Raw genomic sequence first — 16,771 nt, 5'->3', positions numbered from 1 at the left:
GATAAATCTATGGCGGGAATGAAAAAGAGAGATAAGCAACCAATTACTACTGTATTACCAAGGATATGAAATCGGCTCTAGTTAAGGTTAAAATATGCGTTAAATGTGCTGTTAAATATGTGCATATGTCAAAAGTTTTAAGGAAAGTTGTTGAAATAATGAACAAATGAAGTAAAGTAGAAAAAAATTGCTTCGCAGAAGACCTTGGAAGCCATGTATTTGACCCAGTGAAATCAATGCTAGAGCAAATTACTTACACTTGAAAGCAAAAGGGGAAAGAAAAAGAGGTAAAAGGAAGAAAAGATCCTCTAAGAAATTGTCTTAACCTCTATAGTAGAATTTTGTAAAACTTTTCCTTTATAAGTAAAAGAAAACAAAGTGAACCTCCATTTCCCCATACCTACTGTCTTTTATTTTATTTTCTATCTTTGGTGAAGGAGCATTTTAAAAAAAGAAAAACTTCCTTATGTTGCAGACAAATACATTTGTAAACTACAGTGAGAATAAATAACTAGAAAAAATGAAATTCATAAAGTTTAATAGCTCCTATTTTTTATTAAACAGGTATTAAATTGCTCTGTTAAATAGCTCTAAAGATTTAGAAACCCATCCACTCAGTTCCTCTACTTGTGTAGGCCAAGAGAAAGCAGTCATGGACAACAGTGTGCAGAGTGCTGACTTAGATAAAGTGTCATTGTGTTTTGAAGGTTAATACTCAAGAAAAAGAGAGAGAAACAAATATGAACAAATCTTTTGTTTTAAATGACATGTAATCCTTCTATTTTCAACTCCTAAATAGGCAAATGGTCATTACCAGTTTCTCTATCATAAGTCAGTAAGTGTTTAATTTAGCTATAAGGGTAAATTTACATTTTATAAAAAGCCGGTATTTTCAGTAAAGCAAACTAACCATATCTGTAAGAGAATGTCTATTAGCAAACTCACTGATTATGATACAGAATTATATTCTAAAAAATGGTTGCCCTTCACAGAACTATAAAAAGTACCGTAATCAATGAATTTGTTAATTGACATTCTCTTACAGATATGCTTGGTTTGATTTTCTTAATATATAGTCCATTAGAAAAGACAAATGGAAGATTTATTACCTCTCTTCTTCTCCCCTCCCTGCTCTACTCTCTCTGTTGCTTGCCAAACTTTATCTAGTATCCCATCTTTCAGACTTCAACTGTCACATATACACCATGCCTTTGATAACATACCAAAGCAGTTGAGAACACTCAATGTTTTCACTAGTACTTGACAGAAATAAATCTCTTTATTGTTCTCAAAAGACACTTATCAAAAAGACAAAGTGCAAATACTTTGAAAGCAATGCTAACTTATCTCTAATTCTGCAAAACTTATCTTCACACCAGAAGTGTTAAAACAGACAGAAACTCCATCACTCCAAAAGAGCCAAATTAAAATTTAGCTTTTGAGCTCAGAGCTTAGAGCCTTCACACCCGCCAGATTCACAGTGCCCAATAAAGTTTCATCTTTCATTTCTGATAAAGTTGTTTCAATAATGTGTGTTATCTTTTTATATCTTGAACATATGATTTATTGTATTTAACTGGCTATGTAATGAGATTTTTCATGAAGATTGATTAGTGTATCACTAGGCCAATTGGCATCATAAAAAGGTAAAGAGTGAAAATATTAAAACCTGAATTGCCCGTTAAAACAGTTGAGCAGTGAAATGGTGGAAGAAACAGCTGCTGTATTTATTGTAGTGTATGATAGTTTTGGATGACATCATAAACATTTCATAAATATTATACATTCTCACCTTACTTCTTCTTGAAATAAAATAAACAGTGTTTCTTTTCCAATCATTGTACCTCTTGTGTGTTTAATGGGCCTTGCTGGGGTAGGATGGTTTTAGCAGAAATTCATTAAATTGTAGACATTTCTGGAATTGTGTGTAGTAGCAAAGAAAAACCCTGGAGCAGCTATACCCAGCAAGAAGGAAAAGTAGCAGAGAAAATTCCTAGAAATAAGATCTTGACCAGCCAGAAGTCAGTGGACACTGTAATCTTTGTGTCCTCAAGGAACAATGTCGTTGAAATAGTCTGACATAGATCCAGAAAGTGGCTTATCTATTTATTTTGTTTATTATCTGTTTCCCCCTACCAGGGTGTAAAAATCTATGAAAACATGGGGTTTTGTCCTTTTTAACTGACCACCAAATACCCAGTGTTTGGCACACAGTACTCGTTCAATAAATATTTGTTGCATGAATGAATGGATGTCTTATCCTCCTGAATGAGTGCGTTGGGAAACTTCCCTTCCACACCAGGAACTACTTATGAGGCTGCCATGTAACACTGGGAATGAAGGCAAGTTGACTATGGGATCTTAAACATTCTCAGTTAACCAAAAATATCTTTTCAGTCAGTAGAGATCACCAAAAAGGATATAAGTAACCAATGGATCCATTTGACTGTACCTGTATCTAAAGGGGAGCTTTCTAACTAAAACATACTCCAGACTTGTTTTGTTGTGTTCTTTGTTTTGTTTTTGTAAGCAAACCCACCCCTCACTTTACCAGGATGAAATGAATAATGAAAGCACATCGACATATTCTTGAGAGAACACAGAGATTGGGGCACAATGGGTTGCACGCAGTGTGGGGTTATTTAGGGTCAGGATGACTCTAGAGCAAGCAGATGATGTGTGAGGATTTGGAGATGTAGCAAAAGCATTTTAGGACAGTAATAGTGATATCAGGAAGGATATGAAGGTTTCATATGGTTACACGGGGATTTTGGCAGTCTGATATTCCTTAGCGACAGCTATTTCTGATTAGAATTAGCAGCAAATAATTCTGGAAATGAAAAGTAAGTAAAAAATAATCTGGGCATCCACTGTATATCCCTTGTTTGCTAGCAGTTTGATAAAAGTTCCTTAATTGTTCTGAACTTTTTAAATTTTTGCTTAATTCTCTACTCTCCTCAAATCTTGATCAATTATGGCATTGTGTTAGGGGTATAAGCTGATTATTAGTCATGAGGTTCTTCCAGTTGAGATTGGGCCCTCTTAACCTATTTTATCATCTGCCCAACCTCTAATAGCAGAACAAAACGATACAAAAAAGTAAACATAATCTAACAATCTAGTTTCTGAATTAGACAGAAATATAATGGAGTGCATCAATGAATAAGATATATTTAATAAGGACAGGTTGGAATTAGGCTAATTTAACATGATTTTTAGTGATAGTTCAGATTTAAAATATGAACACCTATTTGGGTACAAATAGGGATGCCATGAGCTTAGGTATTACTGTGAGCTTAGGTATTTTTTCTGGTTAATTATTTTATGTTTAGTATTAAGTATAGTAAGTATCTAAAATTCAATATATCTCTACATAGACTCTGTATAAGCTAATCTATATCTCTATAAACTGACTTCAAAGCATTTTCAGAACACACACACACACACACACACACACACACACAGAACCACTAAATACTACCCCTCTCCAAAACATGAGTAGACTCAATCAAATTAACAAAATTTAATTCACATACTGAATTCCTAGTATTTAGTAAGTCATGTGATTACAAATATTAACCCAAATCCATCCAGGATTATAAGTGAGGTAAAAAAAAAAAAAAAGCTACTTTAAAATAGGCTCTCCATGAAAGAATATTGAGTGTCTTAATTTATTAAATTATTTGGTTACATATCTGAATTTAATTGTAGTTTTTTATATGGGTCTGTATTTAACTTTAATTTAGGTATTTCAGTATGTTTGTCCTTGTTGTTTAAATGATTAATTTCTCATATTTTCTCTTTGTTTTGTATGTGGAAGACACTGACTTTTTGCATAAAAGTCTTGTTCCCAATCATTTTGCAGATATTTTCCATTAAGTCTAATCATTTTTAATATATTCTCTTAGGATTTCTTTTTTGTAAACAGTCTTATTATGTACAAAACATAATAAATTTGACTTCTTTCTTTTTTTTTTGAAGTAAAGGGAGGACTTTAATCTTTATTTATAGGACACTGTGAGATATGAAATTCCATATAGAAATAAGAAAACCATTCAGAATACAAGCTTCATACAGTATGTACAATTTGGAACTGTTCAAGTATAGTTTCAACATAAAAAGTGGTACAATAACAAACCCCATTTAAAAAGAGTTCTTAGTAGAGAAACAGTAAAACAAGCTATTCCAAACATAGTACATGGCTTTAAACTATAGCAAACATAGTGCACAATTTTAAACTATAGCAAACACAGTGCACAACTTTAAACTATAGCAAACATAGTGCACAACTTTATAGCAAACATAATGCACAACTTTAAACTATAGCAAACATAGTACACAACTTTATGCCTCAGTTACATGATCTAAATATTAAAGGTCCCAGGAGTCCCCTCCTGAACTTGGAACGTACAGCCTTCAGAGGTAGTTTCTGGCCCAACAACTGATCTTCCTCTTCCTCTACCAGGAAATAGTTCTCAAATTAAGCTTCACAAAGCCTTACACACAGACCTCCACACTCTTTACTCATACTAGGTTTCTCGGTTTCACCTAGTTTCTCAGCAGCCTGAAAGATATTTGAAATGGCATCCAGGATAACCAGAATAATCTTGCTATCTCTTACTGTTAAGAGGTTTATCAGTGGTTTTATTGTGCCGCAATGAATGAGGTATACGATCTGTTCAACTGTTCCACCGCTGGAATAGTTGGTCACAGCCCCTCTAGATTCCTTTTTTGTCTTAAAATCCGCCTTAGAGAGAACACTGATGAAGAATGAAACTAATCCATGATTCACAACTTGCTGTATCTGGTCCTGGTGGCCAGCTGTGATGTTTGACTGTTAGTTTTGGGGTTGATTAGCATCCTGGGAAAGATGGTGAGCGCTCCTGCATTGATCACAACCTGAGTCTGTTCATCTTTACCAGTGACAATATTACCAATGGCTCTTAGGGCTGGAGTCACAAATGGCAATTCAGAAGCTCCTAGAGACTTCACAAGTTGGGGCAAAACTCTTATTTTCATGAACATGTGAATTCATTCATTTGGACCATCAGAAAGGTAGGGAATAACCCAGCAGATATCTGCTAATATTTCTGGATCATCATGACACAGGAATCAAACTAAGGTAGGAAGAATTTGCTCAACAGAATCTAAAGGGAGTGTGAGTATTCTTGTTGTGGCAAAGGTTTGAAAATGTCCAAGTAAGATTATGTAAGTAACTGCATGCTAAAGATGATGTATCAGGAACTGCAAGAAGAACCAACAGTGGGTCAACTGCACCGCAGTTGATAACCAAGGCTTGGAAAACGGAACCATCACCTGCAATGTTTCCTAGAGCCCATATAGCTTATTCACTGATGTGAACATGGGGAAATGCCAACAGAGAAATGAATGCTGGGATGGCACCTCCGTCTACCACAGCCTTGGTCTGTTCTGATGCCCCAGAAACGATGTGAGTGAGTACCCAAGCAGATTCAAACTGAACGAGACTACAATCCATTCTTTCCAAGAAGGACAGAAACGTTGGAATCAAACCAGCCTGGATTATGTTGTTTATGGGGGACTGGTTTTCTCTAGAAGGTAGTTTCTTGGCAGCTTGAGTAGCTTACAGCTAACTTTCCCACGTTGTTGTTATTTATACCTTGGACAGTGTCATCAACAGATCAATTTACATTATGCTGGTTGTTGCAGTTCTTGTGCAGTGCAGAAGTAGCATCATCAGGAAATAAGCTTACATTTCTCCTTCTTAGCTTTCCTCAGCTCCACATTGACTTCTATTCTGCGATGCCTCATTTCTGTACTGTCTTTTCTTTGTTCTTGAATCTGCTAAGTCCGGCAGTTGGTGTATTAGCATTGTCATTGGTGGGCATGAATATGAGACAAAGGAAGAAAGCTTCACAGGGGGCCCAGGTTTCCATGGGATGCAACAGAGGCCTCAGCAGCTGAGGGGTGGCTGAACTAAAACGTCTACCTCAGTGCAGCCCAAAGATCGTGTCAAATTTGACTTACATCTGATGCTAAGTGACTTTCCCTTGCCTCATGGTTTTTGAGTTGTGAGCATGTCCCTGCCTGTGACTTTAAATCTTGTGGAAGCAAAGCCAACAGACAGGTCAGGGAGATTGTTTGCTGTAGCTCAAGAGCAGTTGAGAGCCCGGTGGTATAATGATGAGTGCTTGATGAAGTTGGGGGCCTCTTCAACAGATCATGGTTAGAAAAGGATCTGAGCTTTCTTCCTTTTCAAATTTCCTTCCAAATACAGTTCTCCAGCTTTCTAGTTGATTCTGTAAACTCTCCAATATCCTTCGAATTCATTCTTTTTCTGTGTGAATTAACTGCATTTAGTTTCAGTTGTCTACAATAAGGATTCCTGACAGGGTAGAGAGTAGGGTGGAGGATGGTGATGAAATAAAATAAAAATTTAGAAAGCAATCATTACATTTAGGGGAGCAAATAATTTTTGGATTAGCTAAGTAGAGGAAATAGACAAGAATGACTGATCAGGAAAGATAAGAGAGGGCTTTAAATTAATAATCTCAGATTTAAAAAATAGCCTATGGGCTTTATGAGTATTTGATGATTTTTTTTTTAAATAAAAGTATGAATTGACAAAGCTAGTCTTAAAAGACTGTAAAAATGAAACTTTTTTAAACCTTAATTTCAGTGCAAATTGAGAATGACTTGATGGGGTCAAACAACCTGCTTTGGATCCTGCAGGGCTCCCTGCACTGAGTATGCCAGCAGACTGGAAACCTACTGCTGCTAGCATTTGTGAGCTCCCACTTCCACCTTTTAAATGTGTGGAGTGGAAGAGACCAGAGAGAGAGGATTTTTCTGGAAAAAGGTACCTGTGTGTTATCTGTTGCCTTCCATGAGGGAATTGCATGGAGTGTGTCCTGGGAACTGCAATCGAAGGTACTAGTAGAGAAAATCTAAAAAACAAAACAACAGAACACAAAAGTGCTTTTCAAAGGAGAAGTGAGTTGAAAAAAAACAGTACTTGTGCATTCATTGCATCCAGAAATAGGAACTCTTCTATCAGCCCTGTGACACGCTTTGTTTATCTCTAATTACCTTTTCTCCCAGTACTGTCCCTCAAGGTGTCAGTCAGAATAGCCAGGACTGGGGAAGAAGTTGAATGAGGAATAGAGGAGCAAAAAAGCTCTCACCCTCATTGCAGGCACAAGCTTTATGAGTTCCCTGTCTGGGGCATGGGAATAGAATAAGGAAAGTGAAGGTATATAAATTGTGGTTGACCATATTGAGACTGTTTGTGATCAAAAGAGCCTAGAAAATTGAGAGGAACTGCCTAAAACTTGTGGCAGATGTAGCCAAGGAATTAGTTCATGAGCTTGTTTGAAGCTGAATGGAGGAAAGAATAAAGCTGTTTTCTGCTTTTATCCTACTGAATCCAGCTGATTCAATAAAATATGACATATTGTTGTGTGAAGGGGAAAGAGTCCAGTGTGAGGAGACATGGAAAACAAGAAAGTCAGACAGGATAGAATAACAGCTAGCAAGGAATGAGTTTTAAAAACCCTAAAGCTTGTGATAAAATTGAAAGAAAAAGGACAGATGTGAGAGAGATTTAAAGAGATAAAATTTTTGGTGGGAGATGATGGCTAATAGGATGGAGTAAGAAGACAGAAGATTAAAAGATTAGTTTGAGTTTTCAAGCCTGGAATATTGGTGACACCATTTACAAAAATAGAGTAATCAAAATGATCTTAATATTGGGAAAATAAAGGAGTAAAGGAGGAAAAAATGAATGTGCTTTGGGAAGTAACACTAAAAAAAAAAAAAAAAAAAAAGAGAAATATTCAGAGGTCCTTGGATCTCAGAAACAAAATAGGACCAGGTAGAATTTCATAGAAGATTGTGAAATAGTGAAGAGGGGAAATAGTTTACCACAGAATGTGTATTATCTCCAAAACGCTCACTCCTGAATAACAACAATCATCACAATTTATATCATTGGTGCTTGGGGGAATACTAATAAATTATTGAGGGCTTACTATGTGCCAGGCATCGTGGGAGTGCACTAAATGTACTATCTCATTTAATTTAGGACAGCATTCTTTAGTCTGCAGTGCTATTATACTTATTTTATATAAAAGGAATAGGAGACACTGAGTTTAGGGAACTTACTGAAGTTAGTTATTTATTATCAATTAAAGATGCTGGTACTGATTATGTCCCAAGGGAATTATCAGATATAGAAATGATCAATTTCCAAAAGAAATAAGCAGATAAGATTATACACAGACATAAAGATGGAACAGAGAAACTTGGGACTGCTAGTGGGGTTGGAGGTGGGGCAAGGGTAGAAAACCTAACTGTTGGTTACTATGCTCACTACCTAGATGACAGGATCATTCATTTACCCATGAAACACACCTGCACATGTACTCCCTAAACCTAAAATAAAAGTTGAATTTGAAACTTGCCTGTTAATTTCTTGTTTTTAATAATAATAATATATTGTGGTTTTGGCTCCCATATCCTGATTTCGCATGCAACTATTTTCTCTGAAACCTATCTTCCAATCTCCTTTTCTTAAAAAAAAAAAAAGCTTTTAATTTTAGAATAGTTTTAAGTTTACAGAATTATCATGAAGATAGTACAGAGAGCTCCTGTAGACCCCACACCTGCTTTCCTCTATTATTAACATCATACATTTGTATATTAGGCTTGTTACAATTAATGAGCCAATATTGGTATATTATTTGCATGTAAAGTTCATACTTCATTCACATTTTTCTACATTTTTCCTCTAATGTGATTTTTCTATTCAGGATCCCACCCAGGGTACTGTGGTACATTTAGTTGTCACAGCTTCATGAAGCTTCTATGTTGTGACAATTTCTTAGACATTCTTTGTTTTTTATCATCTTGACAGTTTTGAGGAATACTGGACTGGCCAGTTATTTTGTCGAAAGTTTCTCAATTTGGATTTGTTTGATATTTACCTCATTATTAGACTGGGATTATGAGTTCTTAGTGAGGAAGGCCACAAAGATTAGGGGCCATTCTCATCACATCATATCAAAGGTACATTCCATCTACATGACTTATCTCTGTCGACATTGACCTTGATTATCTGGCTGAGATCATGTTTGTTAGGTATCTACACTACAAAGTTACTTTTTAATTTATTCCTTTTCATATTATATGCTTTGGAAGAAAACCAGTGCATGCAGCCCACACTAAAAGCAATGGGGAGTTATGCTCCCTTTCCTTGAAAGCAGAGTATCTACAAACATTTTTTGGAACACTTCTGCATGAGAAATTTGTCTGTACACCTTCATTTATTTATTTGTTCAACTATTTGTTATATCAGTATGGACTAGTGGTATTGTTTATATTTTGGATTATGATTTATTTATTTTATTGCTCAAATTATTCCAGGTTTGGCCGTTGGGAGATTTTCAGTTTGTTTTTGTATCTCTTTGGCTTACCACTATCATTTTTGTGTGTGAGTACTTTCTTATTTTCTGGCTTTGGGCTCATCTTGAATACTTTTTTTTTTTTTTTTTTTTTTTTTTACCATAGACTTAGAATTAACAATTTCTCCAAGGAGCCCTGGTTCCTTTTATTGTATAAAAGCAATTAGCAATATCTAGACACTAGGTGTGTTCCTTGCTTTCTGTGTATCATTGCTTCTGAACTCTCTTAATGAATAGAACAAGGAGATGTATGTGTATGTACTAACTCATGTATATGCCCATATCTATAATGTTTTCTATGTGTAACCATCTATAGCTATATTAATTAAGCATGAGTTTGTACTGATATCTCCACCTCAAATCTAGTACCACATTGATCATTTTAGCCTCCTTTCTTGCTCTTATCTGTAACCTTCTACTCCAATCATAAGAAATCTGACTCACCATTCACCATTCATAAATTTAATTTTTCCATTCCAGTATACATGAATAGTGGTTCAATAATTGTTAACCCATACCCTTGGGCAAAAGAAACCTATTATCCAGTAGAGTATATACAGTGCTTATGAACATTTCATTTTGCCTCTAGTCTTAAACAACCCACTCATTTCCAAAGTTACTTAGATCAACATCTCACTCTCTCACTCCCTTCAGTGGGGTTTCACACATTTGTAATAAGTTTTGATGTTTTTGCCATATTCTGCATTTCATTCTGACATCTGCCAACTTCTTGAATGATTGTTTTAAAAATTGCTTACATTATAGTTTACTTTTCATTCTGTAGAGCTCTATGGGTTTTGCTTATTGCCATATATTCACCATTACAGTATTAAAAAGAATGGCTTCACTGCCCTAAAACATCCTCTGTGCTCCACCTAATCAACCATTCCCAGTATCTTTTTTATATATCAGTCACTTCAGTTCTTTGAAAAACGTTCAAAACTTGCGATTTGTCTTTGTATGTGTGTGTATTCAACATGCACACATATGTATGCTACTGCATGCCAGATATTTTGATAGGCCCTGGCATGAAGAAAGGATCAAGAAACGTAGTTTTCTATCTTCATGAAGCTTACATACCAGTGGAGAAAATTGCTTTTGTGGCATGTATTATAAATAGAACAGATGTATAGCATATTATGATTTTATGTTATGAGGAAAACATGATTTAACCTTTATAAGGTACTTAAAATAATCCCAGGTATATAGTTGGTAGTCAGAAGACATGAATGTCATCTACCTTCACCACTCAAGTGGTTTATTTATTGAACTTGGATTGATTAGCACCCTCTACATGGGAGTGGAATGTGTCTTAGCAAGCATCATGGGTTATGTTTTCCCATTTATCCCAACACTGGGTATAATACTTTCATTTCACAAGGATGTGTCCAGTACTAGGGTTAGTCCAGGCTCTGTAACATTAATCTCAGTATTATTAGAGTGAAGAATATGTAAAGAATATGTAAGGAAGCAGTTGTAAAGTTAGATTGGAGGCAAATTGTGATGGCCTTATTGCCTTACTAAGTTGTGAATTACACTCAATTACATGTGATGCAGTGGGAATGCAAAGATGATCAAGATCCAATTCTTGACCTTAAAATAATGGAATCGAGCGTGCACATAAATTATCACTCCTCGAAGCAAGTTGTGAAAGAGATGGAGGGATGTGTAATGGGGGCAGTGCTGAACCTAGGATAAGTATGGAATGAGGCAGACTTAAGTTTCCATACCAGGACATTGGTGTTATAGTGTGAACTGCTTTTTAAAAGCCCAGTCCCTATGGTGTGTTTGATTGTAGATAGTCCTGCCAAGTTTGGGGGTAGGAAAACATATTGTGCACGATGGCAGCTTTAAACTGTTACTGGAATTTATACATTAGAACATTTTATCATTTTAATTCATCTTCTTGAAATGTTTATAAAATTTATAATTTTACAGTTTTATACAAGTAAGTATAGTTTTATTTATATAGTTCTTATATTTTTAAAATATAAAAAACTACAGGATAATTATACCCACAGAAATTTCTAGATAGTATGTTTAAAAGCACTTGTATATATCATTCAAGTTTAACAACTTTTGTTATTTACTACATTTGTCCAGTTTAAAAATAACATTAAAATCTTCAGTGTACCCATATGTTTTTATTCACTCCTCCCTCCCCAGATATAATCATATGATCATCATCCTGAGGCTGGTGCTTATCATTCTCTCACATGCTTTTATACTTTTCTGTCATAGATATTTATATAGAGAGAATATATAGAATTGTACTGAAAATTATTGTTCTAAAAATAGTATATTGTAAGTCTCTTTCTACCTTATTCCTATGTTGTTTTTGAGATCTCTTCGTGCGGCTAATTGTGAAAGTTAATTTTATAATTCATTTCCTTATTTGTTAGATGCATTGTTGGTTGATAGATACATAGATGGTTTTCCTTTTTTAGAGAAAGAATATTTCTAGCCAATCATCTTATGTACATTTTTCTGTGGAATTTTTTCTAGACTATATATCTAGGAGTGGAATTTTCTGAGTTTTAGGCTATGCACATCTTCAAGTTTCCTGCATATGATCACATTGCTTTTCAAAATGGTTGTTCTGATTTACAATCCCACTGGTAGTGTATAAACATTCCTTTTGTTAGACAGCTTTGCCAAGATCTAAAGATTGTGACAACATATGTGTGAAATCTTATTAATTTGTAATTTCCTGATTAGTGAGTAATGTATCATTTCATGATTTTGTTGGACATTTGAGTTCTATTCTGTGAATTGCCCATTGAGATCCTTTATCCACGCCTTTGTTGGATTGATTATCTTTTAAAAATAGGCTCATGAAATGTCTTTAGGTATGCTGGATTTGAATCCTTTGCAATTTATGGTTATTGCAAATATTTCCTTTAACTTTGCTCTTTTTTGTAAAGAGTATTTTCATATTAATATAGTATTTAAATATATATTTTTTTACTCTGAGTCTTATACTTTCTCTATCTTGATAAAGAAATTGTTTTCTTCATTAGTATCAAAACAATTCATCAATTTATCTATATTTTTTCTTCATTGTTTTTGGTCGACTTTTCCCTTAAACCACTGATTTATTTTTGTATAGCATGAGGTAGAAATCTAGTATTTTTTCTATGTGGATAAATAATTCCTCCAGATGAATTTCTTGAATGTTTCAGTCTTTCCCACAGATTTATGTCAAAACTATTATGTATATCTGTTTCCATATATATGTAAGTCTACAGTCTCTATTCTCATTTTATTGCTTTTTTTTCCATTCATGAGCCAATAACATGTTGTTTTAATGACTGGGACATTATAGTGATTCTTGATATCAAGTAGAAAAGTAGCTACATTATCCTATTTTTTCTTCAAAATTGTCTGATTAATCTTGGTACTTTTAGTTTTCATTTAAATTTCAGGATCAGACTGTCAAATTCCATGTACACTTTTGTTGGGATTTTATTGTTATTGTATTGATTTTGGTGATTTATTTATGAATATCAACATTTTTGATAGCCAGTCTTTCCACCAACAAATATGCTACATCCTCTAATTTATATCCTCTAATTATGTTTCACAATTAAATTTCCTTCTATAGCTACAGTCCTTGCTTCATTAACCTTAAACCTTTTACATCCTCTAATTATGTTTCACAATTTCTTTATAAAACTCTTGTGCAATATTTGTAAAATTCATTCCTAAGTCCTATATAAATTTGTTGCTATTATAAATGGAATCACTCTCTCCATTATGCTTATCTATTTGTATATCTCTGATGTATAGGCATGCTATTGATTTTTATGTTATTTATGTATATATGGTAAACTTGCTGAGCTATGTTATTAGTTCTAATAATTTTTCCATGGGTAATCTTGAATTTTCTATTCAGACAATTATATCTCCTGTGGAAAAGGGCAATTCTCATTATTTCTTTTCAATTTTTATAGTTTCATGTTTTAAAATTTTACTGCATTGGCTAGAACTTTAAAACAAATCACAGATTTTCAAATTTTGTAATTATGGTTATAATAGAATAGTCCAAAAGTTTTAGTAAAATTAGTCTATAATAGTATATAAATACAATGGGTTTTAGAGGTAGAATTTATTATTTTTGAATGGTGTTTTGTTTATTTAGTTTTAAATTTAACTTTTATTTCTTCTTGAATCAGGTTTTGTAATTTATTTTTTTCCAGAACTTATTTCATGTTTTTCATTTCATGACAATTCATTGTTTAAACATTGATTTCTTATTCTCTAATGTATCTCCATTGTCCCTTCTGATATTGCTTATTGTGCTTTTTGCTTTATCAATACTTGTAGAGATTTGTTGCTTCTTAAAATTTTCTCTAAGAAACCACCTTGTTAATATTATTCCTTTATCATTAATATGATTTTATATTTGTTCATGTTTTCTTCTATTTTATTTATGTATAGTATTTTTTAGTTTTGAAAATGAGTACTTAAATTTATACTTTCGGACAGTAGGTCTTTTAGCAGTTATACTAAAACTGAAAACAATAAAGTTAAATATTCCAAGTTTAGAGGGAATATATTTGTCAATTTACAGTTTTTGTTAAGCTAAAATATATTTCCAGATGAGGGCAAAATGTGGACATTATCAGGTATGCAAAGACTGATAGAACTTAGAGCCACACACTCTCAACAAGGATATAATTAGTAAGGAAATAAACCCATTGAAAAACCATGAGTATAAGAATAATGCTATGATTCATAAATTGTCTTTTTTAAGAATTCAGTAAATTTAATTAAATATTGGCATTAGGAAAACTATTTTCATCAGTAAATTTAATTAAATATTGGCATTAGGAAAACTATTTTCATACTTTGTGCTAATATATTTAAAGTCAGTTATATTTTTCTAATCTTTTAAATTTCTTTCTATAGCTACAGTCCTTGCTTCATTTCTCCTTGATTTTGTTCTGTTTTTTAATTTAAAATGATGTTAATTTTATCCCTCTTTGAGTGTTCTGGATAGATATTTTAATGGTGGGACTATAAATTAATTTATCTAGAATGAATCAATATTCTGATAGTTAATTTGTTTGGCTTTCTTTCTTTTCACTAACTTTATAAAAGATATTTTCCTTTGCAGATTTATTTTTGTTTAGAGGATTTTTGTTTCTCCCCTTTGTTTTCCATATCTTTTGACTTTGATTTCACCCTATTTGGGCTTCAGGACTGCCAGTCCAGAGTTAGGCTCTATAATGGTGGTTGGTGGTCCTGTTTTCTGAGAGTATTTAAAATGGTAAGGCTGTGTTTCTGTGTGGCGGGGGCCATAGCTCCCTGCAAGCCACTGTGACTTCACCATTGCTTACTACTTTGGGTTTTTGTTCACAGAGATGTTTTGGGTTCACAGAGATGCTTGGCTTATTTTCGAATCAGCTATGTGCTTTTGGTTTTTCTCTATTACCGTTATATATTTCAAACATGGGGTTTAAAAATATGAGTTTATTGCGTCTTGTTGACTATAAGTTTTTGTGTATCTTCAGTAGAATATAGTAAGCATAACTTCAACTTTTCTTCACAAGGTAGGTAATTTCTGTTTGAAAATTAATTGTTGTATCATGCGATAGCACAGTTGTATTCTCAAAACATTTTTTAAGTAATTTCCCTTTCCGCTAAATAATCTCTAGTCAAACACTAAAAGCTGCTTATTTTACTTCCTATGTATTTTTCAAATTTGTACTCTCCTCTCTGTAGCTATTGTTTCTGCCTAATTCAGACTATCATGAGATTCCTAATTTGTCTCCCTATCTTCAGGTCTGCCTCCAAAATATATATCCCATAGGTTCCTTCAGGTCTGATCATTTTATGTCTCCTCTCTCCCAGGTAGAGGTCTAGCTTCTTACTGAGGCACACAAGCCTTACACGGCCTGATCTGTTCCCATCTCTAGTCTTCCAAATCACCTGGGTTCCCCACATGCCTCCTGCACTTCCTTCTGCCCATAATTCTGGTCACTCTTTCCTTTTCCTGAACAATCCTACATGTCTTTCAGAATTGATCTCAGGTATTCTTCATTAAACTCCCAGACTGGGCTAGTTTTAAGCTTTGTTCAGTTTTGTGCACCAATGTTTGAGTTACAAAAAAAGTTGCAAAGATAGTACAGAGAATTCCTGTAAAATCTCCACCCAATTTTAGTTTCCTTAATGTGATCATCTTACATTACTGATATATTTGTCAAAACTAAGAAACTAACATTAACATTGATACATTACTATGAACTAAGCTCCATTTTTTTTCCAGATTTCAAGAGTTTATCCGTTAATGTCTTCCTGTTCTGGAATCCAATCCAGGATACTGCATTGCAGTCCTCCTGTTACAGAATCCAATCCAGAATACCACACTGCATTTAGTTGTTATTTCTCTCTACTTTCCTCTGATCTGTGACAATTTATCAGCTTTTCATTGTTTTTCTTATTCAGATTTGTAACCCAGCAACTAAGTGACCTAAACTAAGTGAGATATAGGCAATAAATTATTCTGGTTTTGGTAGCTTTTCTGCATTCTCATTTTGCTATTTGCCCTTTATTTTCTAACTGCTACTAAAAATCGCTGCTTTGCACGGCACACAAATGATCTGGCTACCCGTCCCAGCAACTTTACCTCTGGGCTTTATGTTAGCTATTTCTGACTCATAGTCCTTTTCCATTTCTTCTGGGTTCACAGTAATTTCCTGGATGAATTTAATTAAAAGGTTTAGGCCTTTTAATTAAATAATTATTAATAAAGTAAATAAGATTAGAGGTTACAGAACTGAGAATCTAAAACATTTCAGAGGCACCATTCGACATAACATCAAGTGGTAAGATGGGATTCCAAAATTTCATGGAGGTCTAGCAATGTAAATGCTGTAGATTTCATGTCCACAAGATGAGAAGACAGCAGACCCCTTTCAGTACTTAGTACCACCAGCTCCTTGCTGGCCATAGGATAGAATAACAATGCTAAGGAGTGTCACTTTGTACAAGACAAACTTCTTTTAGGAGTTAATGCTAATATATGGACTATGACCTTGGATCAAATAGCAGTGAGAATGTGGCCCAGTGGGGTGCATATGACACCAGGGACCAATAATTCACTACTGGATTTGAGGGAACAGCATAAAGTAGGCAAGAGAAAGAATTTTGAAAATATCTGCGTGCAGTGCTGTAGTTTTAGGCTTAGATGGTTCACTCATCTAAATACTACTTCCAAGCTCTGTAAATGATAACTTTGTCCTAACAGACACACTTTTAGACAAAGAATCTCTAGTTTGGATGTTTAACTTTTATTCCCTTGAAGTCCTCAATGATACTTAAGCCTG

The 16,771-nt window shown here is 34.1% G+C and overlaps 1 pseudogene; it reads right to left on the bottom strand.

The window, feature by feature from the left end:
• Nucleotides 1-4,364: 4,364 nt before the first annotated feature.
• On the bottom strand, nt 4,365-5,867 carry LOC108514850 (importin subunit alpha-1 pseudogene; annotated as a pseudogene).
• Between the last annotated feature and the right edge of the window lie 10,904 nt (nt 5,868-16,771).

Source organism: Rhinopithecus bieti, unplaced genomic scaffold (genome assembly GCF_001698545.2).
Source record: "Rhinopithecus bieti isolate Rb0 unplaced genomic scaffold, ASM169854v2 scaffold_1558, whole genome shotgun sequence".
NCBI classification, from domain to species: domain Eukaryota; kingdom Metazoa; phylum Chordata; class Mammalia; order Primates; family Cercopithecidae; genus Rhinopithecus; species Rhinopithecus bieti.
The sequence above is the reverse complement of the archived record's forward strand: the minus strand, read 5'-3'. Positions and strand labels throughout refer to the sequence as shown.